The sequence below is a fragment of the Anolis sagrei genome, chromosome 3 (assembly GCF_037176765.1).
Source record: "Anolis sagrei isolate rAnoSag1 chromosome 3, rAnoSag1.mat, whole genome shotgun sequence".
Classification (NCBI taxonomy): Eukaryota; Metazoa; Chordata; class Lepidosauria; order Squamata; family Dactyloidae; genus Anolis; species Anolis sagrei.
The window spans coordinates 87,284,788-87,305,670 of record NC_090023.1 but is presented as its reverse complement, the minus strand read 5'-3'; the positions used below and the strand labels follow the sequence as shown (position 1 = coordinate 87,305,670).

At 39.7% G+C, this 20,883-nt stretch overlaps 1 long non-coding RNA gene across 1 annotated transcript in view; it reads right to left on the bottom strand.

Annotated features, from left to right (window-relative positions):
- The window catches only part of LOC132769994 (uncharacterized), a 241,654-nt gene that overhangs the window by 154,843 nt on the left and 65,928 nt on the right, over positions 1 to 20,883 (bottom strand). The window contains exon 2 of the long non-coding RNA XR_009630969.2: positions 4,598 to 4,785. This is a non-coding gene — a long non-coding RNA (uncharacterized lncRNA). The remainder of the gene's footprint in view (positions 1 to 4,597; positions 4,786 to 20,883) is intronic.

Genomic DNA, 20,883 nt, shown 5'->3' with positions numbered 1-20,883 from the left:
TAGACTATTAAATCAGGACTATAAAATATTTGTGAAAACTTTTAGCCAATAGATTAGAAAAGATGCTACCCAAATTAATAAAAACAGATCAATATGGATTTCTTAAAGGTAGATATATATGCATCCAATTAGAAATATACTGAATGTAATGGAACATAAACAAAGAAATAATTTAGCTTTCCTCAGATTAGATCTGCATAAGGCATTTGGCTCAATAAACCATGAGTTACTATGGGAGGTTATGAAGAAATTCTGAGTAGGAGATTTATATATAAATGTAACTGTGGAGTTGTACAGAAAAAGAACAGCCATAATAAGAAAAAAATGAAGGAACATCAGGGAAATTTCGAGTCCAAAGAGGAGTAAGACAAGGGTGTCCTCTTTCACAATTTCTCTTTGTGTTAGGTATAGAAGTATTAGCAGATAGAATAAGATATAGTGTAAGGATACAGGGATGTAAATTTGGTCAGAAAGACATTAAACTCAATCTTTTTGCCAATGACCTCTTAGTGATATTAGCTAACTCTTTAGAAGGAATAAGAGAATGAAAGATCATACTGTGGAGTTATGAAAGAAATATGGGATTGGGAGTAAACATAAAGAAATCAGAAGGTATGTATTTTGAAGTAAACTGATTAAAAATAGAAATAGATAAAATAACAGGAATCGGTATGGGTAAACAAAATACTTGGGAGCGATAATACAAAAAAACACAGAAAAGATTATGAAAAGTAATTATAAAGAGGCATGGAAGAATGTCCTTAAGATCATGAAAGGACACAGGAAAAGAATCTAAGTATTTTCAGTAAAATAAAACCTACTAAATGTTTTTAATCCCAAAACTAATGTACTTATTCCAGGTCCTCCCATTACAAATCACTCAAAGACAAATTAAAACCTGGAACAGGACCATTAGAGAGTGGGTCTCGAGTGAGAATGAATCTAGAATCTCAAATAAAGTATACTATACACACGAGGAAAAATTAGAACGGGGGATACCAAACCTGGAATTATATTATGAAGCATTTCAATTAAAACTGCTACTAGAAAGTAGGTTAGGAGAAAAAGAAAAATTGTCTAGAATAGAAAATACAGTAAACAGGAGAGATGGAAAATTTGGGGTATTTACAAGTAACCTAGAGGCAAGAATTTAAAAAATGAGAGACTCCAGAAAATTAGCACTAAAATTGGATAAAAGTATTAGGCTTATACAATAAACTTAAACGGGAAATATGGGGAATGTTTAGACCAAAATAGTAAATTGAAAAGTAGACTAACAAAAGGACAGAAAGTAAAGGAAGGATTAGTAGGAGAAATATACAAATGATGATAAAAGATGATGAATATATAGTAAGAACACTACAAAATACATGACAGAAGGAAGAGCCCTAAAAAAAAAACTATAGAGAAAAATAAAGAAGGGGATTAAGAAAATGAAATTGGAAAAATACATAGAGTTAGAAAGAAAATGTATATGGAAATGGTATAAGAAACCAGCCCAGCTAACAAATATGAGAACAGGACCAAGCCCAATATGTTAGCATTGTAAAGTAGAAAAAGGTTGGTATGCACATATGTGGTGGGAATGTCTAAATGTAACAACTTTTTGGGATAAGATAATAACACATGGAGAAATTACTTAAAATGCCAATCCAGGTAAACATGGAATGTATGTTAATGGGAATAATAGGAAACAAAAAACATGGGTGGAAAGAATCAAGATTTATTCAAAGCAATGCTTCTAGTGAGTTCGCACATCATTATGCAGATAAAGTCACTCAACTGCGTTCCAAATTAGACACCGGTTTTGATGCAGTGTCCATGGATGTAACCAAGGTACCTGTCTGTCCGGTTTTGATGAATTCACTTCAACCTGTTCAGCCTGATGACGTGGACAGGGTTCTTGGAGAGGTGAGAGCAACCACTTGTGCCCTGGACCCTTGCCCTTCCTGGCTAATCAAACTTGCCAGTGGGGGGTTGGCCGAGTGGATCTTAAAGATTATAAATGCCACATTGGAACAGGGACATATTCCATCTGGCCTGAAAAGTGCAATTGTGAAAACTTTACTCAGAAAGGCATCCCTAGATTCCTCGGTCCTAAATAACTACCTGCCAATTTCTAACCTCCCTTTCTTGGGCAAGTTTCTAAAGCAGGTGGTTACCTCCCAACTCCAGGGATTCCTGGATGACACCGACTATCTAGATCCATCACAGTCTGGTTTTAAACCTGGCCATGGTACTGAGACAGCTTTGGTCGCCTTGGTGGATGACCTCTGAAGAGAGCTTGACAGGGTGAGTGTGTCCCTGTTGGTTCTCCTGGATATCTCAGAGGCTTTCGATATCATCGACCATGGTATCCTTCTGGGCCGGCTCTCCGAAATGGGTCTTGGGGGTATTGCACTGCAGTGTCTCCGCTCCTTCCTGGAGGGTCACTCCCAGTTGATGAAGCTGGGGGATACCTGCTCGGACCCGTGGCCTTTGACCTGTGGGGTCCCGCAAGGTTCCATTCTATTCCCCATGCTTTTCAATATCTACATGAAACCACTGGGTGAGGTTATCCAGAGTTTTGGAGTTGGGTGCCATCTGTACGCAGATGACACCCAACTCTACTACTCATTTCCACCGAATTCCAAGGAAGCCTCCCAGACCCTGAACCAGTGTCTGATGGCTGTGATGGACTGGATGAGGGCTAACAGGTTGAAGCTTAATCCAGACAAGACAGAGGTCCTCTTGGTCAGTCGTGGGGCTGTCTGGGGTATTGGGTGGCAACCTGTGCTCTAAGAATACAACACCCCTATTAAAACAGCTTCAATGTCTGCCGATAAGTTGCCGAGCCAAATTCAAGGAGCAGGTCATGACCTATAAAGCCCTAAACGGCCCGGGCCCCACCTATCCCCACGATTGCATCTCCTTCTATGAACAGGCAGGAGCTCTAAGATCTTCTGGGGAGGCCCTCCTCTCAGTCCCACTAGCACGGTTGGTGGGGATGAGAGAGAGAACCTTCTCAGTGATGGCCCCCCGTCTCTGGAATGCCCTTCCAAGGGAAATAAGACAGGCCCCATCCCTCCCCTCCTTTCGTAAGAGCATAAAGACCTGGTGGTTTCAACAAGCCTTTGAAAATGACCAGTTCTAACTCAGCCCCACACATTGTCTAATACGGCCTTATTCTTCCTATCAGTTACCCAGATTCTTTCCTCTAATCGGCCCTGGAATGAACAGCCACAGACCTGTACCTAATATTATTGTTGCCTGCCATAGCATTTCACTTAATTCCCGGGTCACCTAAAATGTTTGGGCTTGTACAAATCTTGGCCCAGCCTTTTAAATTTTTAATTGCCTTGAACAGGCATGATTGCTTTTAATATATGTGTGTTATGGTGACAATTTTTATGCTTATATTTTGTTTGTTAATCTTATGGTTATGTTGTTTTTACTCTGTATGTTTTCTGAGTCCCCTCGGGGAGATGGAGCGGTATATAAATAAAGTTTTATTTATTTATTATTATTATTATTATTATTATTATTATTATTATTATTATTATAGCAGGAAAGGCAATAATAGCCTGGGGATGGAGAGATGAAAAAAATGGAATTTGTGAAACTGGAATAACTGTTTATTTGAGCAAATACAATTGGACATTATACTATGTGTAGCTTGGGCAGGTACACACGAGGATAAAAACAGAAGAAATTAATGAGAAATGGGAGATTTTTATATGAAATGGATAGAAGATTGTGAAGCCGATATAGATATTGTACAAAGATTTTTTTTAAAAAGTGTTCATGGTTAAGGATAAAGACATAGAGGAAAATGTGGTGGAGAAGGTAGAGGAGGGAGGGATAAAAATGGAATGAGAATAATTAGTTTTGTAAAGAAGATGAATTGATAATACAGGAATACTTTAATATATAGAATGTATATATGCAAAAGTTGTTAATTATCTACTCACAGATTGTGTTACTATGTTCTCCATCTTTTAAAAAAACAAAGAATAACAACATTCCCGAAAGAGATAAAATCCAGAAGGGATTTTAGAAAGATATGAACTGTAAAGAAGAGATGGAAGACAGAATATCACACAGTAATATGTTTGGGAATTAGCAATATGACCATACTTTGATTATGTATTTCTGCATGGCAGTGAGTTGGACAGGATGGGCCTTGTGGTCTCTTCCAACTTTATGTTTTTAATGGGAGGCAAAGAGGTAACACGTCTTGTGTTCACACTATAACTGTATCTCCAGCTCTTCCAGCGACTTCTGCAACCTTGCCCTCTGAGGATATTTTGTTCAGTACTGCTTTATCCCTTGAACCTGTCAGCTTGTCCATTTCTAGTCTAGACAGTACATGTGGCCAGTCTGGCATTTAAAAGGATGACTACACATCCGTACAGATATTCTTTATGGATACATAAAGAGAAATAACATCCAGCTACCTTTCCATTGTGTTTGCAGTGAGCAGCAACAAGACACCACGCACCTCTTTCTTTCAACTATCAGCAGCTTCCCAAGAATTCTTGGGACTCAAGGCAGCTTATAATTTAAAACAGGAACAATGAATGAAGTTAAAAGCACATAAAAAGTAAGTAATACTTACAATATTAAAATAATGTAAGTTGTTGTTCATTCGTTCAGTCGTCTCCGACTCTTCGTGACCTCATGGACCAGTCCACGCCAGAGCTCCCTGTCGGCCGTCACCACCCCCAGCTCCTTCAAGGTCAGTCCAGTCACTTCAAGGATGCCATCCATCCATCTTGCCCTTGGTCGGCAAAATAATGTAAACATCTACATAAAAAGATAAAAGCAATTAGAAACAGTTTAGTTTACAGTAATACATCAAACTTTTAAAAGCCGGCTGGAGCAAAAAAGGTCCTAGTTATTCCAGACTGCCTTTCAGTGTTCTTTTAAAATCCTTCATACTCTGCTAAATGGTACATTCTTGTGGTTATCTTAAATACTGTTTGAATTAACTATGTTTTATTTTATGATTTTATTCTGTGAACTGCCTTGGGAGGCTTTCTTCTGCCATGTTTTCAAGGGGTGAAGCTTCAGCAAGGTCATCTGTCCTGTCTGGGGGTGGAGACAACAGCTGAGCTCCAGCGGCCGAAGAAGAAGGAAGCAGGAAGCCATCTTCGCTTGAGACAATACCTTGTTTCTTAGAGTGTAGTAGAAAGTTGAGTGTTTGTTTATTTCTTGTTGTTTAGAGGTTGGGGATTTGTTTATATGGTGGTAAGTGTGTTGTTAAGGCTTTGGGGTTGTTCTGGTGTCTAAGGAACTGATTCCTCTGCTTGAGGCCTTGTGTTTAAGGCTGTGCATCTGACTTTGTACTTAAGGGACGGTGGAGCTTTGGCTCTGTGCTTGAGAGGTGGAGCTTCTGCTGTGTGTTCAAGGACTGGAGCTTCAGCTAGATCATTTGTCCTTTCTGGGAGCAGAGCCAGCAGTTGAGCTACAGTGACCAATGAAGAAGGAAACAAGAAGCCATCTTAGCTCGAGGTATCCATTGTCTCAACTTACCCAACACTGAGCTTGGGAAAATATAGTGAGTAATAGAACTGAGGTATTTTGAGAAGGAGGACCACAGTTCAGTAAATAGTTCTTGTTTGGTAACCTGAGTCCCCTGGATATGGAGCAGGGGCAAGCCCTCCCAGCCACATGCAGTGGCTGTGGGATGTTCATCTTCTTGACAAAACATCTAGTGAGCTACATCTGCAGCAAATGCAAACAGCTCACTTTAATGGAAGAGAGGATCCAGCACCTCAAGGCCTGGATTGAGACACTTATTGATATTAAGAAATCAAACTTAAACATTTTAGAAAATATCCTTTCCCTGTATACAGTGCACCATCAATGAGAAGGTAATTGCACAACTAGTTTATTTGATCATTAGAAAGAATCTTACTGGGAAGAAAAAAATATAAATGCTGCAAGTTACAAATACTGTTCCAGCATGCACAGTTTCAGAATGACCATAAATGTATGTAAATGAGGTAGGAAAAGTCTGGATACATAAAATATTTTTTAAAGTTCTGAAATATGTGCCAGAATGCTATTGGTTTGGTACTCAGAAATGGTTTTGTCTTCATTGCCCAATAGCTTCACATAATTACCACATATATTTCCTGCATACAGGTACAAAGAAAGGACAGGTTTTAAGTCATCTTTATAAATGCCTTGTCCAAGCCTCTTTTTTTTCCCCATGCGCTACTACTTTAAAATGACTTATGGTCATAGTAAAGCTGGTCAGTTTGAGCTGCACTTACCAAGGGGCTGATACTGCCAAATACATAGTTGAAATGATCCTAAACAGAGATGTAAATGGCACTTTTATGTATGCTTGGTACGAGGGAGGAAAGACTATTCGCTTTACTAATGACAGAAGAGATGTTTCTACTAAAGTCAAATTGCATGTAAATGTTGAGGCACCTTTTAAAACCTTTACTGGTGCATTACTGCATTACAGAAGCTGCAATATCTTGCAGAATGATAGGAGGTGTTCCTAACAGTTTTCCTTTTTGTGAAAAAAATTCTCACTATTTTTTTTTCTACACACATGGAGGGGAAAGATACAAGATTTTTTTTGCTGACTTTTTTTTTCAAAATCCAGGTGGAAATAATATGCAGGTGTTACTCGTGTGTATGTTATCCTACACAAAGGTCTAAGACACCACAAAGCAATAATTGGTGGTAGATTCCACATTAGGGAGATTTTTTAAGTGCTGATCTAATTGAAAGGTAGATTTCAGCACCTTGGATAGCTTCACTTCAATGTAAAATATAGAACTAATTCACTCAACCCTAGAGCTGCCACTCCCAAATATTTAGTTTTTATATTAATCTGCTTCAGTGTGAGAAAGGGAAAGAAAAAAGGAGCAGAGGACAGATCTAGCAGTATTTTGAGACAAATGGGTTTATTTCAGCACAAACCATTGTGGGCAGCAATCCACTTCTTTAGATGAATCCTATTAATTGTGTAAATCTACTATGTCCCTAGTTAATTATGTAACTATTAACTCTAGTAACTATGAATCCACAGTAACTATGTGTTGTAGTTCAGCCTGTGCTTGTGTCTGATGTCAATGGGTATGAGGGTTTTTCTGGGCCTCTGTCTGTTGACGATGAGGGTTCTGCTGGGCCTGAGTTAGGCTCAGGAGAGAGGCCTGAGCTGTCTGATGAACAGAGTGATTCTCCTGCAGATCCACAAGGTCAAATTCTGGGAACAGGCCACAGCCTTTCTCTGAGGATGATTTGTCAGGTACAGAGGATGAACTAGACTTTTGTTAACAGGGGCATAGTTCTCAGGCTTCAAGGAGGTCGATTCCTCTCCAGGAGAAGAGAGATAAGAAAGCCTTATTTGGTTGCAAGAGCAAGCAAAATGCTTTCCCCTTTGTTTCAGGGGCCAAGAAAGGCTTTATATTGACACCAGGGAAAGTTTCACTTCAGTTTCATCAATGTTGATACTTTATGATAGTCTTGTTTCTTCAAATGTATTTCTAGTTTCATGTTTCGAGTTTTGCCAAGTTCTTGTTCAGTTCATTGGATTTTCATGCTACCCTTTTCTATGGATTCTGTACCTTGGACCTTGTGTTTTTACCTTGTCACCTGGAAGATTATGGATTGACTTTTATCTTGGAATAAGACTTTTTTGAACTATACTGTTTTTATCATTTTTATTGCTTTGTTCACGCATATCCTTGAATAAACTGCTTGATGATTTTACTACACTGGTGTGGTGTTTAAAGACAGAGGTATTCATGTTCTGGCACATAACGCTATGGCTCCTATTTCACAATATTTAGTAGGTTCCAGAAAGATACAAATTGAAATCCTACTTATAAGTTATAAGAGTTCTGAAAGATTATACAGACACACCTTTCAAATGGCTGCTTTGTTAGTATTAATACATGAAAGCATTGACTCTTCTTACCAAAACTTTAAGAATTCCAACAAAGTTAAAACACTTTCATTTGCACCTCAGTTGGCAAGTTTTACAGCACCTAAATGTTTCCCCAAATGTAAGAATACAGAGAATCGAGAAATTCAGGGTTCTCTGACTAAGAAATAGATACTTAGCCATGCATGTTACTTTGCTGTTGATAATTATTTGAAATTGTTTTGCCTGTGTTTTGCTGTCTTTTGTCCTTAGTCTCCACATGTCCAATAAGGGGAGTTGCTTCTCTCTTCGTTGAGATCCCTCCAGATCATCTCACCTGACAACATAAATAATACCTGAAATAAAATGTAGGCCTGCAACTCCAACATCACATTCTTCTCCAGCATGATTTTAACATCTTTGCCTGTTGAAGAAGCCAGTAAAGTTTCAAATGCTTGCATTATATATTTTGTAGTTTTTAAAAAGTTGTTCAACTAAAGATGTCCTGTTTCTGTGGATTTTGGATTTTATTGTATTTTGTTGCATGGTCTGAATATGTTACAAACATTCAATTTCTGTAGAGTCTCCAGATCCACATGTACATTCTATGTGTAGCTTTGTGTCCACTGGTGGCAAAGAGCCAGCTCTGACTAGCTTTGATTTTGGAAGAGAAGTCTGCCTACTGTTCCCCATGGATGCCTCCCACTGAATATACAAAAAGGCAAAATTGAGTAAGGAAGAAGGAAATATAAAACATTACTTAGCTAGAGGAACATTCCATGTAAAGTCAGAAACTTAATATATAAATAATTCCCGCAAATGATCTGTTTATTATCTCCCTTTCTCTCTCTTTATATAAATATGGTATAGGCAGTTCATGCGTAGTACAACTTCCATTCTAGAATGTTGAAAATATTTAATCAAATAAAGAATTTGCCATGTGCATCCATAAAATGAATATCTACTGTTCGGATATGACAAGAAACACTTTGGATCCATGTGCAAGATGGTGATAGCAAATTCTTCCTGTTCCACCGGTCTCCTGAATTTCACACAAAAAACTGTCTATAATACTTTGGTAAAGTATTGTACCTATTTTAGTGTTATTCAAAGAGCCTATTACAACAGGTGTGTCTCTAGAGATAACACAATTTGCTTCAAAAATATTTTCTGTTACGAATAGAGGAAGCTAACTGATGGTCCCTTTGGTTCAGTATTGTCTATAAAGATGGACAGTGTCTCTTAGCTACTGAGATGCAAGGCACTAAATTGGAGACCTTTTCCATGAACACTGAACTACAGCATCTCTCTTCTTTTTAAGCCACATTTTATGCAGGAGGAGACATTTAAATGCATGCAATCCAAATCTGTCAGTGTTAAGCAAGGAAGAGAGGATATAAAACCATGTTCTTCTCTGTAAGGCTGTCAAAACCAAATTGCAACAGTCTCTCCTAGCCTTGACCACAGTGTGATGGTGCTTGTCCACATGCGTTGGCAAGTATGAGAGTGTCTAGAGAAGCTAGGGTACATCTACACTGTAAAATTAATGCATTTTGATCCCACTTTAACCACCCTGCATCAGTGCTATTGAGTCATGGGAACTGTAGTTTATAAATTCTTTAGCCTTCCCTGCCAAGGAGTGTTGATGCCTCATCAAACTGCAACTCCCAGGATTATGTGACATTGAGCTACAGCAGTTAAATTGGTGTCAAAATACATTAACTCAACAATGTAGAGCACCCCTCGTCTTTAATTTTTAAATCTAAAATGGAAGTTTTTCATATTCAAGCAATCTCTGAAACACAACAAGCATGTTAATGGTTGATGGTTTTCACATTATATGAACCAATAGCAACCCCTCTTTTTCTTTTTATCTGCTTTATACCATCACTGAATTCCTTTTTAAGGAACTGGGATAAGAAACACTGTTGGAGTAGAAGATCTTTATCCCCATATATTGCCACTCAATGTACTGAAATTGCACTGACTATTTTATTTAGACCCACGTGCAGTTTTTAAGCAAGGATGAAAAGAAGCTTTAATATACAGTAGTCCACAAGGATCTGGTCTCTGGGTCAATGTAATCTGGGTAATTATAAAGGCTAATTGTCCATTGCCATTTATAAGATACCACTGGCATTCTTCCATCAAAGAAATGGTAACTAGTCTTTAACCGTGCACTAAATTTGAACCACAAATTAATGCTGTGCATTTAATGTAATGGTTATAACCACTGTATTATATGAGTGTTTACATCACACAATTATAGCTCTATAGTCTATCTTTCTAGACTAGAGCTGGAATCTGCAATTGAGGGAGAAGTCATTGGAATACTTAATCAAGGAGATCTAGTCCCTCACCAAACTATAAAAGCCAAGATATCATAGAATGCAGCCCCATCAATTAAAATTTTATCAAAATTCAATCATTCTATGGCATGAAATGGCCTGAGAAGATGACATCAGGTCTGAAATCTTGAAATTTGAATTCAATCTCATTGGGTGACCATGGCCCAGTCTCTATCCCTCAGACCAATCTAACTCAAAATATGTGAGCCCATTGGCGTGTCTTCGGCTTCTTGAAGGAAAGGAAACAAATATATTATTTGTCTTGGTGGTTTTCCATAGAATCCCCCCTCCCCGCCACCACCTTAATGGGCCCTGCATACTGTAAATTATTAACCAATTGGTTTGGGTTGCATACATTGCTAACAATTACATAAAACGAAAGTTGTGGGTTTGGTGTGCTATTTGATGGAAATGAGTGAATGAGGGCATGGCATTGCACATGCTGTTCACAGTTTTTTTCCAGTTTAATGCTAGAGTTTAACCTATATATGTGCATAGTCTACATGTGTGTATTCCAATGGGGAATCACATTTCTGATTGTATAAAAGATCCTACACACAGAGATCAACAACACCTGAGATTATTCTTATTATTGGAGACGAAATACAGGCAAGGGCAATGCATATAAAATTATTGTGGGGCAAAATGTGGATATAGAGCAGATGAGCCAGCATGGTGTCATTGTTTGAGTGTTGGATGACTCTAGAGATCAGGATTTGAATCCAAGTGAGGATTAACTTGGCAGGAATATATGTAGTAATTCAACCGGCATAGTTAACACTGGCAGGCAACTATTATAGACACAGAAAAGTCAATAAGAAAAGAGTAGATATAGAGCCAGCATGTGGTTTGAGTGTTAGACTGTGACTCTGGAGGTTGCATCCCTGCATCCCTGCTCGGCCATGGCACCCACTGGGTGACTTTGGAGAAGCTACATTCTCTCAGCCTAAGCGGAAAGAAAAAATAAACCTTCTTTAAACAAATGTTGTCCATAAAACACAATAATAGGGTTGCTATAAATAAGAAATGACTTGAAGGCACATGACAATAGCAAGCGCAACAACAACAACAACAACAACAACAACAACAAAGGAGCAGTTAATCTTACTGTTTCATGGGACTAAAATCTAGAGACATCTTAAGAAGCTCAGTGGTGGAAGACCTAGGATAAACCAAATGTGGAGTGTTTTTTCCCAAAAGGTACCAAATAAAAAATGAAAAAATGAGTTATAGGAGGCAACACATTATTGGTAGGAGTAGAATATTGTGTGAAATTCAAAACTATTGAAATGTATTAAATCACTTTGGTACAGAGCTTGAAATTTACATTTTATAGCAAAAGACTGCATATCCTCAGCATATTTTTTTAAGATTCCTGTAAAATTGTTCAGATGGATTTGGTACTGTGGTGAAGTGTCTGACTTGGCCACGGTGGTACACGCTTTGGTCACATCCTGCCTCGACTACTGCAACGCTCTCTACGTGGGGCTGCCCTTGAAGACGGCCCGGAAGCTCCAGCTAGTCCAGCGCGCGGCAGCCATGTTGTTAACCGGAGCGGGACGCAGGGAGCACACAACGCCCTTGTTGTCCCAGCTCCACTGGCTGCCGATCTGCTACCGGGCCCAATTTAAGGTACTGGTGTTATCCTACAAAGCCCTAAACGGTTCCGGCCCAAAATACCTTGAGAACCGCATCTCGGCCTACGAGCCCACGAGGACCTTGAGATCATCTGGGGAGGCCCTTCTCTCGGTCCCGCCTGCCTCACAGGCACGCCTGGCGGGGACAAGAGAGCGGGCCTTCTCGGTGGTGGCCCCCCGGCTATGGAACTCCCTCCCTGCTGAAATCAGACAGGCGCCTTCCCTCATGGCCTTCCGCAAGGGCCTGAAAACCTGGCTCTTCGAAAAGGCCTTCAACTAAGTGCTATGTTTTTGGAATGACCACCGGAATGGACTATGACTATGAGATTGACTATGACCCCAAACAAGACGAAGCGGATTTTTAGTTTAATTAGTTGTGTATTAGTAAGATGTTGTGTTATGGTCTTAATCTACTGTAAACTGTTGTCTTTCTATGTTCTATGTTCTGTACACCGCCACGAGTCGCCCTCGGGCTGAGAGTGGCGGTTAACAAGTGCAAATAATAAATAAATAAATAAATAAATAAATAAATAAGTGTGAGTTTTAATCTACAGTTATGTATAATAATAGATAGGTGTTTAAAAGGGTAAGTATTTAAACTAGCATAATTAGGGGGATGGTAGCCAGCTCAGCTCATTGTGAGCTGAGTTGCCATGGAAAAAGGGGCGGAGCCAACTGCCACTTGGCAGGGCAGCCATTTCAAAACAGTTAGTCTGTAGTCAGAGAACTACAGGGAAGGCTGGTTCTGTTGTGTGTTGAGAACCAGGAAAGGTAGTCTGTGGTCTAAGAACTACAGGAAAAGGCTGATTCTACTGTGTTGAGAATCAGGAAGGTTTTGGCTTTTAGCCTGTGTAGTTTAGATAGGTCGAGTTGACTTATTTATATTATTAGTCCGTGTATGAGCAAAAGGGGGAGATAACCCTAATAAGGATCTTTACTGCAACATAAATAACATAAGGAAAGAATAAGCTTGTACCTGAAATAATCTGTTAAAAAAAGAAACCCATTTTAAAGGAAAATAAGTTTAAAACCTGTTTAATGGAAGGAACAATGCTCTCAAGAGTTGTGTTATGAAATGATATAAATGTAACCTCTGAAGATATGTGCCTCTAAGAGATAAGAAACATTGAAACCATCAAGCTTCTTCTATACTTCAATAAACTTGTTACAGTTTCTTCTAAAGCCAAATCTCTGTTACAAATACTTTCAAGTTAAGTCACGTTACACATTGAAGAAATCACAAATCAATATTACAAGCTATTAGTTGTGTTATCAATTTAATAAGTCCTTACAAAGTGGTGGTTCCTTTACAAACCATTACAAACTGGTGGCCTCGTTAGAGGTACCTTTTGGAAACAAACTCCACAAATGATATACTTCAGGGATTAAAACCAGGGGAAGTGTTTGGACCCATGGTTGCTGCTTACTCTGGACTACATCATGAGATAGAATATAAACAGAACAATAATATTCCCAGTTGCATATTTTTCAGTGATTTTAAAAACCAGACTTTCCGTGAGGGGATTTGCATTTTTTTAAAAAACACAATGATTTCTGCAACTATTTTTCCCACTCAAACCTTTCTCTTTCTAAAGTTTTGTGTTTGATTTGCTTTGGGATATGTTAGTTTTCATACCCCTCCCTGCCTCCTTCAAGTCATCCACCTGGAAAAGACACAAAACACTTCGCAACATCGCTAAAAACCTCATGTCTGCACACATGCATGCACACACACACCCGTCAGAAACAACCAGTTAAACCACTCTAATTCATCCTGGAAAATACTGGTTTAAAATAAACCAGATCTAGGGAACAGGCATAAAAAGTCTCTGGTCATACCAGCAGCTGAAAGGGAATACTCTGTGATGAATAAAATGTCATATAGAGATCCAAAATAAAATGAGAAAGAACAGGACTTCTGATGTTTTGTAAGTATTCTAGAAGCATTCTCTCCTGATGTTTCGCCTGTATCTATGGCAAGGATCCTCAGAGGTTGTGAGGTTTTCTGAAATATATTGTGTACAAAGCTGCTTCCTGATTGTTTCCTCCAAGCCAATGATAGCAAGATAGGGGATGGCCTGCTTGGAACTTTTGGAGCAAGAGGGGTGAGCCTCATCTATGCAGTGAATGGACTGGCTCCAGACAGAACCACAGCTTAAGGGATGACTGGAGTGTTGTGTAAATAAGCATGGCAACACTGGAGAGTGAAGTTGCCTGCTAAGCTACTGACTCATGCCTGGTGGAAGTTAAGTTTGACATGTTTTCAGAAGCCAAGTTGTCCAGGACCCTGGGAGGTGAAAGGGTACTGCCTTCATGCCCTTAATAAAGTGTGGCTGCTGACTTCAGCCCTGTTGGTGAATCAGCATTGCTCATATTTTGACATATGCAAACTGTAGCTGAAAAATAGTGCCTTGAACACCATTGGGATGCACTGCAGCATTTCTTCTTTGCATGAGCTGTTCATCTTTTTTAGAAGTTATATAAGTTGAAAGGAGTCCAGGATATAAAAAACATGACACTCTGGTCAGTCCCAGAAAGGACCACTCTTGTGTCAGAATAGCCATGGAGCTGGCTGCTTCAAATGGGAGGGAGAAAGGAGACCCTACTTCATCACACCCTACAAAGCTGAAGCAATTTTTTGAAGGAGGATACTAAAGTAGCTAAAGACAGAACATTTGAAGACAGGCCTCTCAATAGCAATATCAGTGACAACAAAAAGCCAATTGAAGGTGGCTGCTCTAAGAAAAATAGCCAGAGGAAAATAAGTGACACCATAACATGACTTACAAACAAATTGATAAAATAGTCTTCCTCTTACTTACTTAAGCACTCCAAGTCCTTGAACCCCTAAATTTTCCAGAATAGCTGCAAGATACCAATGTGGACTACTGATACTTAGGAAAATAGTATTGGAAATTATTTTAACCTGCTGCTTCTATGGTAAGAAGCTTTAGGAGTTTCTTATACTGTTCAGATTCCCTTTGTTGTGTTACTGTGTTACTGTGTTGTGTTACTGTGTAAGCCATCAATCACTCTTTTCTAGGCTGGCCTGGTATGGGACCCATTTCCCATGTATTTCTGCAATACATTTGGGCAATTTTTCAGTAAATTCTCCCAGGGGGTGCTAGTGTAGAGCAGACATAATGCATATAACTTCCAAGGCCAAATAGGAAGTGAAAACAACCAAAAAAATCCTCAAGGTTAGATATAAATAACTGTAACGTCTCAATGTATGGGGTGGTCTAGAATCCTGTGTTAAAAAGCACAGGAAGGGAGGGGATTTGTTGTAAATACACTGGTCTCCCTTTGGGGCAGATGTTGCATAGGCTCATGTGCTTCCCTGGTTTGAGGCTTTAGGAATATCATATACTGTTCAGTGTCCCATCCTATCTTTATCATGTTACTGTGTCAGTAAATATGCACAATATTTTTTTTCTATTAAAAAAATAAAGGACCATGGTAAATGCAGACAGACAGTGGTTCCAAGGATGGGCAGAAGTTTGATAAGCAGAATGGCTAATTGACACAATTGCATCATGGAAGAAAGGTGTGATTTTGGACTTTGTCCCATACTGGCCCCCTCTCCCCAGTTTCTAAACACTTAGAATTCATCAAGGGTATAATAATAATAATAATAATAATAATAATAATAATAATAATAATACCTACTACTACTACTACTACTACTACTTTATTCTTGTATTCTGCCTCCATCTCCCCGAAGGTACTTGGGATGGCTTACACATGGCACAAGATGACAAAAAAAAAACAGAACATAAAATAAAACACAATATAAAATACAATTGAATAAAGCAAATAGGCATACAAACAACCACTTAAGACTCAAATTAAAACAGCCAATGGCAGTAAGCTACCATAAACATTGCCACACTGTAAACAATAGAACAAGGGAATAAGATAAGTGCAGAGCTGTAACCATGGAAAGAGGGCATGTGAAAAAGTGAAAGGCTGCATAACTATTGCGTAGAGCAATGAGGGACTAGGCATTCTCAAAAGCTTGTTTGAACAACCAGGTCTTCAGGTCCCTACAAAAGGAGGACTGTGTGGGGGCCTGACTAATCTTTCTGGGGAGGGTGTTCCAAAGCTGGGGGTCCACCACCAAGAAGGCCCTCTCCCTTGTCCCCATCAACCAAGCTTGTGATGGTGGCAGGACCAAAAGGAGGGCCTCCCTGGTAGATCTTAGAGCCCGTGCCGATTCATGGGGGGGGGGGGTCAAGAATATATGACAAAGCCCTTCCCAAGATGCTGGAGAACTTCCTGTCAACATCGGTCATGCTTTATTAGAGAAACATCTGAAACAGTCCAAAAAACAAGGAAGGGGGAGAAGACAGTCAGAGATCAACTTCTGAACTTAGGAACCAGGCTATAACTTGAGGAAACACCCAAAATCATGTGAGATAGGAACTGTTGAATTTGCCCATGTTGAATTGGTTCATTGATGTTGAGTAAGGGCCGTTCCTATGGGCAGTCTGCTATTATTATTATTATTATTATTATTATTATTATTATTAAACTTTATTTATACCCCGCTAGCATCTCCCGAAGGACTCGATGCGGCTTACAAAGGCCAAGGCCTCAACACAACAACAGCAAACAATAACAATACAATACAAAGCAAAAATTAAAACATAAGCAATGACAAAAACATTACACTATTACACATTAAAACCAGGGCCGGGCCAATGATGGGTACAGGTTAAAAAGTGCTGGATGTGACGGTGGTATGTTGGAATTCTGGGCAAGTGCAATGTGCAGAGAGTCTTAACTCTAATAAAGTGCTTCTGGGACATGGTGCTGAAGGTTATCCTATTCTGGGAAGGCACATCGGAATAGCCAGGTCTTCAAGTTCTTCCTAAAGACTGCCAATGTGGGTGCTAGTCTAATGTCTTTGGGGAGGGTGTTCCAGAGTCAGGGGGCAACCACAGAGAAGGCCCTGTCCCTCGTCCCCACCAAACGCACCTGTGACGCAGGTGGAATCGCAAGCAGGGCCTCTCCGGATGAACAAAGGGAGCGCGTGGGTTCATAAACGGAGATGCGGTCACGCAGGTAGGCAGGTCCCAAACCGTTCAGGGCTTTGTAGGTAAGCACCTGCACCTTGAATTGGGTTCGGTAGGTAAATGGCAGCCAATGGAGCTCCTTAAACAGGAGGGTTGACCTCTCTCTGTAAGGAGTGCCAGTTAACATCCTGGCTGCCGCCTGTTGGACCAGTTGGAATTTCCGAGCCGTTTTCAAGGGCAGTCTCACATAGAGCGCATTACAGTAATCCAATCTAGAGGTGACCAAGGCAAGGACCACCCCGGCCAAATCAACCTTTGCGAGGAACGGTCGCAGCTGGCACACAAGTCTTAGTTGTGCAAAAGTCCTCCCGGACACCGCCGATGCCTGAGCCTCAAGTGTAAGTGATTAATCCAAGAGGACTCCCAAGCTGTGGACCTGTGACTTCAGGGGGAGTGTAACCCGTCCAGCACAGGTTGCCATCCTATACCCCGTTCTGGTTTACAATTGACCAGGAGGACCTCTGTCTTGTCGGGATTGATCTTCAGCTTGTTCTTCCTCATCCAGATAGCCACAGCGGCCAGACACTCGTCCAGCACTCAAGGGGCCTCCTTGGAATTAGGTGGAAATGAGTAGTAGAGTTGTGTGTCATCTGCGTAGAGATGACACCTAACTCCAAAACTCCGGATGACCTCTCCCAGCGGTTTCATGTAGATGTTAAAAAGCATGGGAGACAAAATAGAGTCTTGCGGGACCCCACAGGTCAAAGGCCAGGGGTCCGAGCAGGAGTCTCCCAGCTTCACCATCTGGGATCGACCTTCCAGGAAGGACCGAAGCCACGACAAAACCGTGCCCCCAAGACCCATCCCAGAGAGTCGTCCCAGAAGGATACCATGATCGATGGTGTCGAAAGCCGCTGAAATGTCCAAGAGAACCAACAGAGTCACACTCCCCCTGTCCAGCTCCTACGGAAGTCATCCACCAAGGCGACCAAGGCCATCTCGGTGCCGTGGCCAGGCCTGAAACCAATGCTACCAAGCATTGACATTGACATTTATCTCCAAAAATCCTGCTACATGAGCCTGTGGTAATATGATGTCCCCCCTCCCCCCACCAAGGGATAGAGTCTTTTTTTTAAAATAATTTTTATTGTGCATTTTGTTTTACAATAATAAGTGTGTGAACAATTAAACAGATAGGATACTAGGAAATGAGAGAGGAGAGTGGGGGGGGGGGACGAAAGAGCTAGAAAAAGGGGAAAAAGAAAAAAAGAAAACGACCATATATGCACATATATGCACATATATACATAAATTAATAGGAAAAAATGAAGGAAAAAAAACCAAAAGACAAAACAAAACCTAAGATTAAATAAAATAAAAATCAAATATATATATATATATAAAATAATTAAAAAAAGGGAAAGAAAAAAAGGGGGGGAAGTTGACTCCATTCTTGTTCGTGGCAGTTCATCTGTTTTGTATGTCCCTATGTTGGTCTTTAAATGCTATGATATGATATATGTATAAATACTCTTCTTTCTTCGCTTTCTTCCTCTTTTTCTTTCATTTTTTCCCCTTGTCTTTAAGAGTATTGTCTTTCTTTGTCTCTTACCCTTGATTGTATATTCTTGGGGATAGAGTCTTTTGAAGATATTCAAGGCAGTATGTACTTACTATCTATGCTAACACAATTGTAGTGGAATAGCTGGTTGGTGTGATAAAGTTCTTAGATAAACATTCAAATCAGCTATGTTTCTAAGAAACAGTGATGGTATTTGGTTTAAAAACTACTGGCTTGGCCCCTCATAATCTCAATTGCTAGTAGAAAGGGCTTCCGACTCGGTATCCGAATCTCTTAGAAGAGTTAGACCCAAAAATAGTTGCTCAACGAGTATTGGATATAGAAGGCCAAAAAGACATCGCTACCCTCAGTAAAACTGGCTCACTGAAATGGTTAGGCCGCTTTAAACATACCTTCCAAACAGCTCGATATCTAAAAACAGAAATGCCTAAACACCTTAGGAGGGTATTTACCAGAGCTCGTTTTGAACAGCTGGATACAATGGACAAGCAAGGAAGGTTTAATCAAGTCCCATACAACGAACGATTTTGTATTTGTGGAGCACCAGAGGTGGAGGATATCACACATGTATTGTTCAACTGTGAGCTGTATAAGAAAGAGAGAGACCATTGCCTTGGACCATACATTACTCAAAAAACACACTGGGACCCATATATTAAAACCTCATTTTTGTTGGCCGGCCAGAACCCTAAAATAACACACAAAACAGCCCTCTTTCTATTCAAAGCAACACAGCTGAGAATTGCACATTTAGAATCAATTGGGGTAAACTGTGGAGGTGACGCAGACATTTGACCTGAACGAGATCTTGTTAACAGCTTGTTTATTTTAACTTCTTTTATACCGAGGGTTGTATGTTGTATGTATGACTATGTATGACTATGTGTTAATTGTGTTATGTGTTAAATGTTTTGATACGGCCAACAGGCCAATCAATAAAACATATCTATCTATCTAGTAGAAAGGGTAAAATAGATTGCAAAAAAATATTACTGGTTTTGTATCCTAAATGGCTCTGTGGGCCAACTAAGAGCACAGAAGAAACAGTTGATCTAAAATACAGATAATTGAAAAGTGTTTAGACATGATACACTTCCTTCTGGGTGCTTCATAAAACAAAGTGTGATGGGAAAGCAGGGCTGTTAAATCACCGAGGATAAGCCATCCCAAATTAGATATACTAGATTTATTTTTATAGCACAGATTGAAAGATACTGATCCCAACATTTTCTCTCTCTTTCATTTGGCAGTATGTTCGGGAATTCTTGTCAGTTCAGTAACCTAACATCTGCTGAATTGTTATGTGTCAAAATATTCACATCTGGCTAATCTACATAGGTACCTGTTCAGGTTCAAGTGCTATCTGTCTTTACTTTTTAAAAAAACATGTTTATGACCTTATGTTCCAAAAGTGAATTTGAAAGCAATGGCTTTATAATAAAAAAATTGATTGAATTTTTAATAGTCTTTCTTGCCCTTCAATACCAACATTATCACTTAAAAGACAAATAGCCAATGCTCATTGGTTGCATAATTAGCAACAACTTTGGAAGATTCTTTCACTTAAAATTTAGCTGTATTGACTGACATTCACAACTTTCCTGAGATGCTGGGACTGCCACATTTACACGGAAAACACTGTGTCTGCTTCAAAGCTTAGATTCCTAAAGTCCCAATCCAAAGCAGGGCATCTTGCAAACCAGAATCAGAAGGATTTATTTATACTTTTATAATCAGTGGTGGCTGGTGATTTCCATGTCAATGGGACTTTTAATATTTCCCCAGATTTTGTACCAATTTTAAAGGAGCTACCCTGATACTCAAATAGACCTAGTGTCCTAGATAGTTCATTTAAGGTTTGAATTAAAACCTGAAATAGAAACCTCACTGAAATGGAAACTACTTGTCTTCACTGGTTATAATGTAGGGCACACATATTAGAGGTGTGCATGATGTCATTTTTGTGTACCAGATTCAAATGATTCAGCAGATGCAGTTGCTGAATGCAAGAAAACGATCCTTGCATGGACAGCTGAAGCCTTAACTGGAACAGATCACAGAAGCCGGATCTTTTCAGCTAATAGGGGCTAATAATGGGGACCAATGGGGCTGAGCAGTACTCTTCCCTTCCCAAAGACACTCCCCGCATGCCCACCTGAGGCAAATGGGAATTTGCTTTCCCAGCAGCACTTTGTGTGGTGCAAGCATTGAAGGAGTCTTGTGTTCCCTCCCAAGGCATGATGGGAGTTGAGGTTTTTCTTTCTGTGTGTTTCTCACTTTCTTTCTCAACCAATCAGAGGCCTGGTTAACTCTGTCCATCCATTTCACTTCCCACTTGTGGCATGCACTTGGAATTTCAATCCCCAGAACCCCTTCTTCTGGGTTTTTTTTTTTAAAAAAATGTTATGGTAAAAACTTTTAAAATTTC